At 26.3% G+C, this 16,644-nt stretch overlaps 1 pseudogene; it reads right to left on the bottom strand.

Moving 5' to 3' along the window:
- Positions 1-4,216: 4,216 nt before the first annotated feature.
- Positions 4,217-16,644, bottom strand: part of LOC142329514 (activating signal cointegrator 1 complex subunit 3-like) — a 38,144-nt pseudogene continuing 25,716 nt past the window's right edge.

Raw genomic sequence — 16,644 nt, forward strand, 5'->3', positions numbered from 1 at the left:
TTCTCCATTTTAACCATTTATATTGTTATTTTATTATATCAATAAATTTATTCAAACATGCAATCCTTTTCCAAATAGGATTTTATTTTTGGCAGTGTTAAGTTAAATGACAATTTTTTTTAGTTTAACAAACCCAATAAAAAAGATGCTAACTTGTGATTTTTTTATTTCCACAGGTGTGTTGTATTAGTTTTCTTTCATTTTTTCTAAATGGTTTATTAATGCAATAGGGGTATTTTATCCTTATTTTCACATCTTTTAATCTCAAGCAACATAGGGTTCTAAATGTAAAATCTAACAGAATATTATTTTCAAATTTGTTGAGAGCTATTATATAACTATTATCAAAACAATAATTAATATTAATTCTCTTTTGTAAAAGTTAAAAGTTCTTACAGATGTATCGATTTGATTATTCTGAAGCTCAGTCTGGTCAAGAATAATTATGATAATAGAACAGTTTTGTTCGTCATATTTTGCTAATAATAATTTTGAAGGAATATGAATTACCATTTTGCTAGTATATAAAAAATTATATCTCATTTATGACCTTTAAATAATGCATTTATTAGTAAAGTTTTTGAAAGAATAATATTTATTTATACAATTAAGTAGTATATACTATTTTAAAGAGCATAATGTTTACATATGTTAATTAAATATTGTTTTTTCTTTTTTGTAGAATTGATAATTTACAATATTCTATTTATTGTGTGTGTGTGTGTGTGTGCGTGTGCATGCACACATGTGTATGTATGTACAGCAGATTGTCTGGCAATGCTGTTATATAGCAATAAATACTTCATTTTTTAAATATATTTATTCTCTTTATGAAATTATGAAACACTAACATGATATTTACAGTTGGCATTTGTTATTGTTATTTTTTTATGTAATATTTTAAGTGCTTCCAACATTTACAAATATAAAAATTATAATAGCATTCCATGCAATAAGTGTAAATAAAATATTTATTATTTTTCATTTATTTGCAAATTGTTTTATCAATAATTGGTAAAGGGATATATTATTAAATTTTTGTTTTTAAAATAAAAGTAATGAAACATGTAAATTTAAGTATAAAACAAATGGATTTATAATGTACAGTAAATATTATGTAATATTAATATAAATATTTTATTTTTTTATGCGTGTATATTGACATTCAATATTGTGTACAGAAATTGTAATTTTATTATTGTGTATTCATATTATGTAATTAAAATGAAAATCTGTCTTTTCAGTAGGAGCAATTCTCGTTTGATTAATGATCTTTGGAGATAAGATTGATATTTTTTTTAAAATTAATTTGTGTCACAAATTTATCTTTAATGAATAATGAAATGTAATAATAGACTAGTAGATTTTATCATAAACTTAGAAAGTTTTATTTCTCTGTATGCATGTGTATATAAATCTGACATGAAGAAAATTTAAGTTCTGGGTTTTTGGTTAGAAGCATAATTATAACCCACTAATTACTGTTAAAAAAGAAAAATGTTATTAGCATTTGTGTCTGAATTTTAATAATGCATTATTTAATAATATTATTTCAATATACATATCTTGTGTAAATTTGTGTTAAAAAGCAAGATTTGCTCTAATTAATGAATAATCAGAATATTTATTTATTCTTACATTTAAATTGCTGAGAAAGTACTTCTAAATAATGATATTTCAAGAAATAAGTAAATAGATATGGATAGAAATTATTTGTTAAATTTATATATTTCCTATCTAGTAAATATAAATACTGTCAATTTTTCCTGATAGTTCACTGTGCTTTTTTAAATATAATGAATTGTAAAATTAGGTAGTTTATAACATTATATTTTTGCTACATAGGACCTCCAGATGAAAGGCCGAGATGCTACCACTTGTGCTATGAAGGCTGGCATGTGTCATTTAACTAGAAGCAATGTTTCATAGAAACAAGATGGATTATTATAGGGTGTTATGTAAGATTAGAACAGCCAATGTAGCTGCATAACAATTCTGTAAGATTTCTGAGCAAAAAAGATTGGTGTTTATTAACATATTTTTAAAAAAAGTGGAGGTAGGATTTCCTGCAATACAGATGTATAGATAATTATACACATTGTTGGCACTTCATAGACAGAATGACTATGCTGCTTGAAGTAAATTCTAGTTAACTATCAGGACTTATATGTATCATATATTCATGAAAAATGTAGCAAATAATTTATTGCATTGTTACATAATATTGTCGTTTTGTTAAATACATAATATAGTAAATTAAATTACAGATCCTTCTTATTAAAAATAAACTCATTCAGTTTGTTTATTAATATTTAAAATTATTTAGTGCGCCATACAAGTAATTGTGTATTATTTATTATGAAATAAACTGATAAAAAAATAATTATAATAATACAATTAGATGTATAGCTTTAAAAATTATATTTTTTTAAATAAAATTAAAAAAGTTAATAGAAAAAGGGAAACAAATATTTTTTTTGTGCCTTGTAATTAATGAAATAAGAAAAAATTATCTCTTGTATGAAAGTATTTTTTAATTAACATTATAATTCTCAATTAAAACAAATTTTATTTTAAAAAACTGATTGTGCTTAATGTATATTATAAAAACTCAAAAGATATTTAATATTTTATTAAAAAGTCATTTGATATTAATTCTTTGAAAATTATTAATGTTTATTCTATTATTTGCTATATTATTTTAATAAAAAAAAAGAATTATTAAAGATTTAGATGGTAGTAATTGCTTGAAAATATGATATCTTGTATTGTAGGTACATTTAACTTGTTGAAATGTAAGATAAATTTGTAATCATCAATTCTCTCTCTTTCTCTATGTATATAGTCGAAGTAAGCTTTTTTTTTGTTTACAGGTATGGCAGATTCATCATTAATAATGTGTAGATATATATAGTAGTAAATTTTATATAGTTTTATATAAAACTGTAATAGCTACAGCTTAATTGAATTTTGTATAATTTTCACATAAACCATCATAATTAATTTTTTTTTAAATTATGTATTGATAAATCTTCTGTTTGACTGAAATGGAACTGATTTGGAAATTGATTTGAGATGGAACAGAAATGAAACTATTTGACTTCATTCGTTTACAATATATTGATGCAGCAGAACAACTCCATAGTCAAAACTTATTGTAGTGATACTTTTAAATTTTTGTTACCCTTTTATATAGCATTTAGTCAAGGCCCTCTTTATTTCCCTTTTTGACGTCATGTCTTTATCTGGCCTTCTTCATGCTTATTTGTTATTAATGGTTGTACTTATCTTTTAATTCTTATTTATTACCTGTTTTCAGTAAATTGAAGTTCTTGAGAAGGACATCTGCTTTATTGTTAATCTGTTCAATGTTTAAAGTGAATTAATTTCATTAACATATTAATTGGGATATATTCTTTTATTAATTAATTAACTGTGTTGATAATTTAGAATTTTGTTTTTTATTTTAAAGAAGCTTAACTTTTATAGCCTTAACTTTATAACCAATTTTATATTTACTAAAGAACTGTTTAATTGGGTAAATTTACTCACAGTGTTAATTTCTTTTTTATATGTAGGTTTCTTTAATGGTAATTTATTATGTAGTCTCTATCTATCATCTATCTAAAAGTTTTTTTTTTAAATATTCAAAATCTGGATAATTTCTTTTTATTGTTAGGTCTGAAATTTCATCTGAAAAGATGAAATTATTAATTTTTTAAAGCTATCAATAAAAAAAATAATCTAGATTTTGAATTTCAAAACTCTTTTTTTTTCATCGTATATTTAATGTTGTGGTAAAATTTGTTCATTTCTTACACAATTATTTTTCAGTATTTATTTTTTTGATAACAAATTTAATTAAAAGTGGATGTACTTTTCAAGTACTATACTGAACAGAAAATAAGTAAAATTAAAAGATAAGTACAACCATTAATAACAAACAAAAATAAAAAAGTGTACAATAAGTTTTGATAATGGGTTTCAAATACTTCTACAATAAATGAATTAAGAAGCTAAGAAAAGTAAAAAGCAGCACCCAATAAACTGTACCTCATGTTCACTTAATAAAAAAAAAAACAAAAAAACACTCTTTCTTATTTATTTTTATTTCCTATAAAAAAATATTGTTTTACCTTTTATTATAATAATTAAATTGTATAATTAAATAACATATTTACAAAACTTTATGTACATTATCTATACAAAATATTATTTAATACATATCAACAGTTTTTGCTGCAATTGGTGGCAGTATGTTCCATCTTAATGTTGTACTGTTGACTAGTCCCAGGTATGTATCTGACATAATGTATAGTGTAAGTACATGACGGCCTAAAACAAAAAGAAATTGTCATTACTCAGTTTATATACAAAAAAAATTTAATTTACCTATATCAAAAATGTCAATTACAAGTACTTTCATTTTAATGCTTCAAGGGTATTGCATTAGTATGTGTCTCAAATAAGAATATCCTAATTTTTTGAGATTATGGCATTTATTTAAATGTTGTTCACTATCTAATTGTGTTTAATGCAAGTTAACGATTCTACTGAGAGTTTTACAGTTAGATGAATGAATATTCAATGATATCGATTACTGAAATGAGCTGGATCCAATTAAACATACAGCCTACAATTCAACAAATGATTATAATAACCACTGTAGATGTAAACAGGATTTTCAGAAAATATATATGAACAACCACATAAAACTGCCAAAAGTGAAAATTAAAGAAACATTCACATTATCAGTATCATGAACCGACAAGCAAAAATGCAAATGCTTTTCAATTTATTACAGACTGGAGATTTGTAAGCTGAGGTTAGATGTAACCTCAGTTTTATCAAATAATTTAGTGATGACTAAATTATTTGATAAAACCAAAATTTAAAATATCTTTCATCCCCTGTAACATAAATTACAATGAAATGAGAAAAAAAAAGTAAAATACCTGTTGCTGCTGGAGTTGTAAATAGAAGCTGTTGTGTAACAGGCATTACTCTTTTCAATGCAAGCAATTCTTGAGTTTCCTAGTACTGCCAAGTACTAGGAACCAACCAGGTTCTACTGCTTTAGAAAATTTAGGTGCATGTCCTTTTCTCTCTCTAGAAATAATTTCAATAGATATACAAGTTTAGAAAAAATAAATAACTAGCTTTGTTTTAAATATGATATGCTTAATAAAATAAGCGCTCTAATAAATTATTATAAACCTGAATGTACATATAGTGAAAAACTCTCAAGTTTTGTGTTGAAAGATACATTTTTTATGCAGCAGACATTATCAGTTTACATATAATTAATCTACAAAATTAATGAATCTTTACCATGAATTGATTAACAATTAATTAGTAATTATTCATTCACATTTTTAAAGAAAGGTTTCTAATATAAATAATTATCACTACGGATAATTTTGTTTTCAACAGCAAGTTGTGTGTGGCTGAATAGAATATATCACACAGTAATTTTAATTACTGCAGCAATATTCTGTCATTACCAAAACAAACAACTTAATTAAAAAGGTATATGTACAAGACTAATATTGGGGGATGATTGTATAATGTCATGATTTAACCTCAAACTTCTATTAATAAGATCATTTTATCTTATCTAGTGGTAACCAGATAATCATGAACTCGCTTCACAATAATGTTTAGATGGTTTCAATATTTTATGCACTTTGAATTTTTAAACTAACCAAAAACAGCAGCACTTTTTTCATACTACATATTTCTGCACAGTTAACAGAGATGGCACAGGGTTAGACTTGTCTCCTCAAGTATGAGGAAACAATACTAATAAAGGAAAAAAAAATTGCAACAATTGACATAACTGTAATAACAGTATGTATGTCAAAACTCTTAAAATCAACTTGTACTGCTTTAAGTTTTAGATATGGAAAAGTGTCTTTTCTGTATAGTTATAATTACAGACAACTGAATTAGGTAAACATTATTAATGTGGACTCTCTTAGTAACTCGCTAGTTTTATTAATTAGTATAGAGGTAAATCTTTAAATGCTTGTGAAAAATTTATTTTACCTAGTTTGATTTAACCTAATCATTTTAATGCAAAGTGTATATTCTTGATCAGCATGAAGAACAGTAGGAGGTCCTTTATCATTTCTGCTAATTTTTCTGTCTTTATCTTCTTCTTCACCTTCCCAACAGCCACGAACAAAAAACTCTAATTTTAGATCAGGTAGTTCTCTTATCACTTTATATATCTAAAAACAAAACAAAAGAATTAATGTAATATATATAAGAGATATAGTAATAAATAAAAATGTAATGATGCATATAAAAAAATGTGTGATGTCTTACATTTTAGGCGAAAATCAAAAAAACGATTATAGAATTTCTTTAAGATAGAATATTTTCAATTGAATTAATTAAAAACATTGTACATAGAAATCCTAAATCTCAGAATATTTTAAAAATATGTGGGCTTATTCAATTCAAATCAATAACGTTAGAAAAAAGTTTTTTCTTCGCTGAAATAGTTTAATCTTTTTCTTAGATATTATAATAATGCAGTAAAAACTGAGAAAATACAGAAATTAAAAGTATAGGATGGTTTAAAAATAAAACAAAATTGGGTAGTTTACAAACAAATATATATTTTTCTTAAGTCAATACTTATGACCCATATTCCTCTACACCAATATATTGTATTTTTTATAATTAAAAATCAATTTGAACAACCCAAGTACAGAATTATAAATCAAATGAAGTGACTTTTTTTTTCTTTATTCCAATAGCACTTTCACAGGATCCTGCATCAAACTAGATTTTTAGAACACATTAGAAATTATAAAAACGGTAAACTGGGTTTATGTAATGTTACCTTATTGATAAAAAATATTCTGTATCTGATATTCAGAAAATCAAGAAATTTAATTTAAATAATAATAGTAAAAGTTTGGACATCTTGGAGAGATTATATATATATAAGCAAAAAAGAATTTCCAACTTGATCAACTTTCAGACAGAATATGAAGATGACACTCTTATAAAAGCAGCAACTATCAGAATGTATATAAATTCAGTCAGTAATACATTGGCTAGCCAGATTCATGGTATACATTTTCTAATTATTTTATTTTAAAATTTAATTTTAATTCTTAATTGACATCATATTTAAATATATGTAGTTATTTTTATTTAATTGACTTCATGTTTTGTATATATGATAGTAATTTTAATCTTTTAATTTTTATTCTAAAAAAAAAATTGTTATGTTTTTTGATATGTAATTTTATATACAACTGATGATGCGGGATCCCACAAATGTGCTATTGGAATAAAGAAAAGAAAAAAGTAAGGTAAGGGTCATTTCATTTACTTTGCAATTCTGAACTTGGGTTGTTCAAGTTGTTTTTTTATTATAAAAAATATATATAACATTACAGCTAAGAGAGCGTCTGCATTTCTGCAGTCTCACTTAACTGTTTTATGATTTGTCAAGAGGTCTGCTTGACTAATCACGAAACAAAAAAATTAAGAAAATATATAGCGACGTAAGATACTCGAGTAGCCCCTGACCTTGCTTGTCTGATTGAATTGTGAATTGCTTATGTGGTAACTCTTTGCAGGTTGAGAGCTGAATATTTCATTGTGTATATAAAGTGCTATACAGATTAAATTTAAAAAAATTGCCATCTGTTATTGTATCAATTTAAATATTATTACATTGGAAAGTTTCTATTCACATTGGTATAAACATAGTCCAAATGTTTAATATAATAAATAATATTTTGTAGTAGCAATTAACGCATTGCTATCATTAATCATTCTACATTATTTTATATCAGGAGCTAAACAAAAATAGGTGGGGGTTTAATTAGTATGCACGGCTACTGTTAAACAGTTAATTTTAAAAAATAATTTTTTGTGTTTATGAATTTGGTATTGAAAATTTTAATAAAAAATAAAAATTAATATAAGGTGACACACAACTTATGTTTTACAACAAAAATCAGTGTAATCATCATAACATAGTTGTGCACAACCACAGATAAGAATTGGCATACACAGGAATTATGCAATTGTTTTTATTTAAGTCTTGATACTTAGTTACATGGGAAAAATAGTAATAAAAATGTAAACTTAAGTAAAATCAAATATAATACTGCAATACTCGTAGATTAGGAAATCGAGTTAAGTCTACAATAGTACCTGCAAGAGTAATGATAAGTCAAAACCTATTACACCACAAAATTTAATAAATTACACATCAAACAAAAACTAAAGATCCTTTATACTGTTTTTAAATTAAATAAATTACACTTATTTTAAATATAAACAAAACTTAAGCTGAAGCAGTGAGAAAATTTTCAAACAATTTCAATGCTTTTTTACTATGTAAAATTTTGAAGTATGTGAAATTTAAATTAACTTTTTATATATAACTGGAAGTTTTATTGAGTTTATTTAAAGAAAAAACAAGTGCGATAATCATTGAATATTTTTCTTCAGCAACTCAGTTTTTTATTAACATTTTGGATTAAACTTTACGAATGATGTAAAACAACTTTTAGATGTTTTTTTACAGAGAAAATAATTTTAAATCTAGTATACCAAATGATATTATTCAAAATAATTTTTGTTTTCATTTCACTTCTACTGTAGATGATTTTTACAACTCCTCTAAAAGAATGACCCTTAAAATATGGTTACAACTTACCTTATCTAACTTAACTTACCTTATCTAACACACTTGTAAATCAGTTCAACATTGTGTTTGTTGTTATATATCATGATAATTAGTTTTAGCTTACTTTATAATAACTTGTTTTATTTAATAAACATCATGGCATTCACACACTTTTAAGAAAAAAGAAAGTTCTACGTAAAATACAATAGCATACAATATCTAAGTTCCTAAAAGAAACCAAAAAAAAATTATTTTTAAGAACAGAACAAACTGTATTATTTTTATCAGCTACATCTTTAATTATTGTATATATTATATATTGTAATGTATTTAACATACCACCATCTCTAATTTTATCATCAAATCTAATAAATATTTGATCGAACTAGTTCACTAATACTCTCTAATTCCATAATTAACATTACAGAATGTTTAAAAAATACCAGGAAAAAATTAAATACCTGATCAACTTGTCCTTCATCTAATTCAGGTGTAAGAATTGATGCTAACTGCTTATAAGTGCATTGCATTAGCCCAGGTAGTGTTGCCAATTCATGATGTCGTTTAAAAACATATAAATTATGAGGTTCAATATGAGGAAGTGAATTCAATATGAGTAGTTAATGGTGAATCAGTCAACCAACGACCTTGTATTATCATCTGCATAATTTGCATTACTGTATAGTCCACATCATTACAGTATATAAGTTTTTGAACTGAGAGAAGAAATATTCAAATTTTTACTGTCTTATCTCAGAAAGCACTTATTTTAGTGTTCAGTTGTAAAAGATGCCAATATTTCTGCTTGATTATTTGATAAATTTAGATCACGAACCAGATCATTTAATTAAATAGGGTTCAGTATATCTATTTTCTAAAAAGTTTGGATCACTTTCTTCATCGCCTGATAAGTCAGCACAAGATTTGACATTTTCATCTTCATCTAAGTTCCATGTTTGTGGTGGTACTGGAATTGGAAGCTCTTGGCTATGTGGCACTGGCCACATGACAGAGGGAATATCAGGTTATTTAACAGTTCACCTAGTTTTAGCTGTTATCCCAGATATCTTTATTACACAAAAATAACAGTCTGCGCTAAGATCCTTCAGTTCTCTCCAAACCATTGGAATTGCAAATCGCATGAGATGAGATCCATTTAGCCAACCAGTCAACAATGTTACACAAGAAGCACAGCAAATATGAGGAGCCCAAGATTTGTCCTGATTTACATCCTAAGTACCTAAATTACATTCTTTACCTAATTTACATCCAAAGTACAGTTCATATGACTTTTTTATCAGTGGAGTTATACTTCTTTTCTATGACTTCAATGTTACCTCACCACAGATGTAGAGAAATTGTTTGTATGATTAATACAACTCTGAGGCATTAATACACTGCAATAAATGATATTGTTTAAAAAGAAATACTTTATAAACACGCTAATTTAATAAACATACATTCACTTTACTGAAAAACCTGAAAATACAAAAGCCAACTACAAAACTGAATATTACACATACGAGAACTCGCATTTGAATAAGAATTAAAAATATTTCTCAAGTCTGTGCAACAGTTTGTAAGTAAATATAATAATAACAAAAATAATTATTGAGTGAATGATATTTTTGAAGTAAGATGAAAAAAGGAAGAATGAGTCTTTCTTGTTCGTTTTAATTAGTGTGTAAATAATAAGCAAGATGACTTAATGTCTAATAAATCAATGTGATACAATTAAGGGACTGTAATAAATAAACAAAAGCTATTTAGTTGATAATATAATAAAATACGTTCACAAAATGCTATGTGTATGGTGTTCATGCATAATACTACCTGAAAATAAGAAAGTAGTTACAAAAAACTAAGCCTGATAAAAGAATTTCATATTTGAAATCAGCATGAAAAATACTATAAGAATCAGTTATTCACTCTCATTTAACAAAATCATTGTTGGATGGTGTAATCTCTATCATAAGACCACAAGATGTGCTTAGAAAAACAAATAAGAAACAGATATTTAACTAAATAATAATATTTACTAAACTGTAAACATTTTATAAATACTTACCTGCAATATTCTGATTGCTTGATCAAGAACAGATTTAAGATCTGTGTAATAATCAGACATAGGTAATGGTAGGCGTGAAAAATGAGTTTGAAATAACAATAATGCTTTTGTGTGTGGATAATCCATTGTTAATGGGTCTACTGGCAATGGGCAATCCTTGGCCAGTTCACTGCAGAAAAACAAAAATCCAAGTAAAAAAATTTTTAAAGTACTGAAGAGACAAACTAGAGATAAATTTGTGAATATTTAGAACAAAAAATATTAGAAATGTTGCTAACACAAAATGAAATCAATTAGTAGAACTATATCTAGTAACCAATATGAAACATGCAACTTACATCACCAGAGCAAAAAACAATTAACTATAATTAATTAGTAATGCAAATTAATAATAATTATGTAAAATTAGAAGTAAACATAATTTTATACTTAATATGAAAAAAATAAAATAAAAATAGAAACAAAAAGTTGTTCAATAAGAGCTACCAGGTATTATCCAGTTATGCTTGTCAAGTGGTAGCACTGTTTGATAGTTGTGTTCCACATATATCATCTTTTAGTTATGCAGTAATACGCAAAAGAATAAACACATCCCTACCCGAGTCAGACATTGTATTTTATATTCGTATTGTATTTTTCATACCGTATAAGATTTCAATTCCATATTCATACAAACAAGCTTCAAGCTTAAAACACATATTACAAAATCACACTTCAGAACTTTGTAATTTTTTTCAGTCCACATAATTTGATAACAGATAATGCCTAATTGCTGGGAGTTAGGCATCGCATTGTGAATGTTATGTTCACCACTGTTTTTTACATAAATTTAAGAAAACATGATCTGTAAAAGATGTACAGCTTCCTGAGTGTCTTAAAGGGAAAAATATTGTACTGGTTAATAAAAGTGTTGCTGAAGATCCAAGAATGTTAATTCAAAGCTGTTAGCAGAAATTAGGCACTACCGAGACCACTAAATGATAAATTTAAAAAAAATATTTGGCTTTACAATCATACAAGGATCAACTGACACAGTAATTAAGCCCAGGAGACTAAAGATATCATTTGCTAGTTGACTGAATTCTTGAAAACAAAACAGCTTTCTACAAGAAAATTATTTTTGGTGATGAGCCCATTTTATTAATGAGGATAACTAGCAAAATTGTCGCATTTTGGGCAATGCATATCCAGCAAAAATAATGGGCTGAAAGCATTATCAAGTTCTATTTTTTTTTTGAAAATGAAAATGGCTTTCAGAATAGATTAGCATTAATAAATCAATGAAATTACGACTACTGAGAACAAAGTTCAGATGCATAATTTTCCTTCAAACAGTCATATCAACTGACCTCCAAGATCATACAATTTAACACCACTGTTTCCATTTCCTTTGGAATTGTGTGAAAAGTTAAACTCAAAGATGAGTTAACATCTAATTACATAACACTGAACCACAATTGTGCTGAGATGTTACTGAAAATTTTGATAAAAGGGAGGCCATTTTATGTATCAATCATACTACAGAGTGATTTTTTAGTCCTGTTACCCAATTTTAAATGTAATTTAAGAAAGGGAAATTTAGGTGGAATAAAAAAATATATTTGTTACTTACAAAAGAGATTTAATAAAAAGCTATTACTTACATAATTGTTAAAGAATATGCTCAAAATGCCCACCCCTTGCGGTTATACACGCACAGACTCTTTTCAGCATATTAGCAGAAACCTTTTTAAGAGTTGCATTGGAAATATTTGTGATTAAGTCTGTAATATTGACTTTAAGTTCATCAATAGTGTGAGGATTGTTTTTGAAGGCCTCGGACTTAATATAGCCCCACAAAACGTAGTCAGGAGATGTGAGGTCTCCTGACCTCACTATTGGCCTCCTATTGGAGGCCATAAGTCCTTGCTTATTATTTGATCATCAAAGAACTCTTGCAGAAAATCCATGGTTTCTTGAGACGTGTGGCATGTAGGACGCCGTCCTGCTGAAACCGGCAATACCGTTCTTGAGGTTCCAGGAGGGACATAAATTGTCCCTCCTGGAACTTCAATACTAGTGATACCAATAGTTAACTTCAATACCAGTGAACCAATTTTTATTTTATTTGTACCGAATTACTTGTTATTCAAAGGGCTTTCCAATGAGGTGTCACAAGCTACATAGTCTCATTTTAAAAAAATTTTCACAGTTTTAATCCACAGATTATGATTACTTCAAATGGTTTAAGTTATATCACGTAATTTTATAGTTATTTTTGTTGAACTGAAATTTAAAAAAAGTACAACCCCAAATGGTTTTTCACACCTACCGAGCGAAGGGGTAGGCGAATTTTAATTTTCTTTTCACCAAAATTCATTATTTTTTTCGGGTTGTCAATTAATGTAGTTAAATGTTATCAATGCCATTTAAGATTTTTGAGTTGAGGTAGGTGTAGCAAAGGGCTGGGTTCCAACCCTACAAAAATAATTTTAAAAAAGTTTCCCCAAGAATGATATACATGCCTACAAACAAAAATACAATGGGACTAATAGCTGTTTAATAAATGCGTTAACTTTTCAAATGAACATCTGGTATATGTGCTTGTCAAAAACCTTAGATCTAAAATAGTTATCATAGCAACATTTCAAACAAAACAAACATTGTCACAAGCTAAATTAATCCATGAAAACTTAAATATGTTGTGAATGTAATTTATAGTTAAGTAAATAAGGTAACTAACCTAATAATAGTAAAATTTCTAAAATAAGCAATTACTTAACTGATTACTCATAACAAGTGAAATTCAAAGAATAACAAAAAATGTTGAAATATATTCTTATTAAATGAAGCTGAACAGTATTATAATTAAGTATATAAAATAATACAATATTATAAAATATTTTCAGATTTATATTATACTAGAAATCACTTCCATGCACAGTAGTTTTGTTTGCAAAGTGGACATCCTGATCCTGACATTTTACCATCTAAACAACTTCAGATCAGATTTAGTCTGTAGGCAATATACCCTCCACTCTATGAAAATCTGTTGAGATCCACAGTAAAATATGAGCAAGGCATCAGTGCCAATGAGACCAGCAAAACAATGTAGGTATCAAAACACACCCTTGATGCATTTCAATGTAATTTTTAAAAAAACAAAAGTATTTTAATAAAATAAATAAAAATTCAACTGATTTACCCATTGACTTGATCTTCATTGTGCCTGACGGGAAGTTGACTATATTCAAATGCATTACAAAATTCTTCTAGCAATTGTTCGAGAGTTAGTCACGAGTTTAAATGTGATCTGAAATGTAGCATTGTTAAATGTGATAAATAATAATATGATGCAATACGACCCATTGATGTAGCAGTCACTCCTCTTCCATCCTAAAAAAAATAACACTATAAAAACAAAAATGACAATATTGATAACTACATAAAGATGTTGATCTAACTGAATATTTAATTCGTTTTAATAATGCTATTATAATTATTGTTATTATTATTACTACTTTATGTGTCTTGGTAATGTCTCTTTTTAAGTTTTATTCATTTTTTCCTCGGATTACTAAAAAGAAAAAACTTTACATACATTATAAAGTTTCTTTTTTCATAATTTTATTTATGTGTAACATTATATACACTTTAAATTTTGCTCTTAAGAAATTTCTTCTCAGAAAAAAATTATGAAAAACTCTAAAATTATAATTTATTAATGAAATTTATAAAACATTATTAATAAACTGCAACAAAATAAATTCAGAAACTGAGGTATCCTGAACTTTTCTTCTACAGAATTTGGTCTGAAATGTCATTTAACTTCACTCTAAAAAAGAACTATGGTCTGACTATAAGTTGAGAGAATCTACATAAAATTGCATCCATCTAAGATCTTTTAATGTATAATAGCCAAGCATTCCTGACAAACAATTTTTAAATAAAAAATCCTATTAATTATAAAATTTTAGTTTATGTTCTAATATTAAATATAAGATCTCGAAAACCTACTTATGTGGAGCTATAGTTACATCCAACCATGAGAAACCCCAACCAAACAGGATATCAATTTTTATTTATTTATTTATTTGCCACATTTTATAATACTACATGTACAATAATTAACAATATATTATAATAAGAAAGAAAATAATATTAAAAATAATCTCTTTGACAATATGGGCATTGCCAGTAAAGCAGACCTTGAGTGCCAGCAACAAGTGTAGTTCAAGTAACAAAAAGAGAAAAACAAGTATCTACTTTAAAAAAGAGGGAAAAATGTTTAATATTGCATATTCAATTACTGTTTACATGAAGTACAATGAAAAGAGGTGATTTATGCATTTAATAAAGTAAATCATGTAAATGGATGATATTATAAACTTAAATATTATATCAATAATATAAATAAATAATAATAATATAAATATTATATTATATCAAGTGCATAACAAATTGTTCTGGGATAAGATTTATTATATTGTTTTAAATTAAGAAAATCGTCTTCTGCACAAAATTAAATCAGTGTGAGGAACATCATAGTTACATTAAGTTCATAAATTATAAGCGGTGTTATAATGAGTATTAAAAATGAAAAATGTGTGTACTTTCATTTATATAGATTACCAAATCTTTTAAATAAATTTGTTTGATTGTAATAACATTGTACTCATTAAAATGTTTGTTGCTGGGATAACATCTTGGTTTTCCAAGTGCTGCTTTAAATATATTGTTTTGTATTAAAATATTTTATTAAAGTGTATGTTAAAAACACCACCCCATGCTCTTATCTCTCATTGGAGTATAGATTGTGCATATTCAGAATAAATTTTTTAAATTATATTTTTATATTTCATCCACTGATTTTATAAAATTTAAAAATTAGATATTTTAAGTTTTGACATAGTTTTGACAAACAAAATGCTTATTTTTATTATTTCATTATTCTTAAAATTTTATAAATATTTTCAATAATGATTTTAGATATTCTTAAAAAAACATTAGCTAATGAGCATTAAAATTAAATTTTTATAAATAAAAACTATATTTAGATGGTATTTTTTTTATTTATTGAATTACATGCAATAAAATTAGCCTCTTCATAATGGTTCTCTCATTTTAAATATCATAAAAATAGTCTATGTATGTATCTTAGTACAGTTTTTGTTAGCTAATCTTCTTTAAAAACAAAATATTGACTTTCGGAGGTAATTATATTGTTAAGTGTTGAAAAAAGTATTTTTCTCTATGTGGCATACATTGGCACAGATGGCTATTCTTATGTCAATGTCTACGAATTGACAGTGACATTAATTTACCTATAATCTATCTGTGTGATTTCTTATAATTCTAGTACATTAATTAATATATTAATTTAAATATTTCCTGTCTGTAAAATAATGTAAATACAAGAGGGGCTAATCAGAAAGTAACTTCATATTCGTTACTTAAAAACCAATTTATTACACACAGTACATCTTATAGCTACTTTTCTACATAATTGCCATCCAAATTAAGACACTTGTCATATCTGTAAACAAGTTTTTGTATACCCTTGTCACAAAACTCTGCCATCTGTGAATTAAGCCAAGTATTAACATCATTTCTCAACTCTTGTCATTTTCAAAACGCTGCTTCCAGTAACCATTTCTTCATTTTCAGATAAAAGTGATAATCACTGGAAGCCAAATCAGGGCTGTATGGAGGATGGAGGATGGACTCCCATTTGAAACTGTTGATTTGGCATTGAATGCGTACTGCAGTATGCACTAATGAAGGAAAACGATGCTGAAACTCAGAATGCCACTTTGTTTTGTTTAGCCCTTCTCAATTTCTTCAATGTCTCGCAGTAAGTTTCAGTATTAATTGCCATGCCTCTTTTCATAAAATCAACCAAGATCACACCTTTATGGCTCCAAAAAACTAATGC

Source organism: Lycorma delicatula, chromosome 8, assembly GCF_047948215.1.
Source record: "Lycorma delicatula isolate Av1 chromosome 8, ASM4794821v1, whole genome shotgun sequence".
In the NCBI taxonomy this organism is placed as follows: domain Eukaryota; kingdom Metazoa; phylum Arthropoda; class Insecta; order Hemiptera; family Fulgoridae; genus Lycorma; species Lycorma delicatula.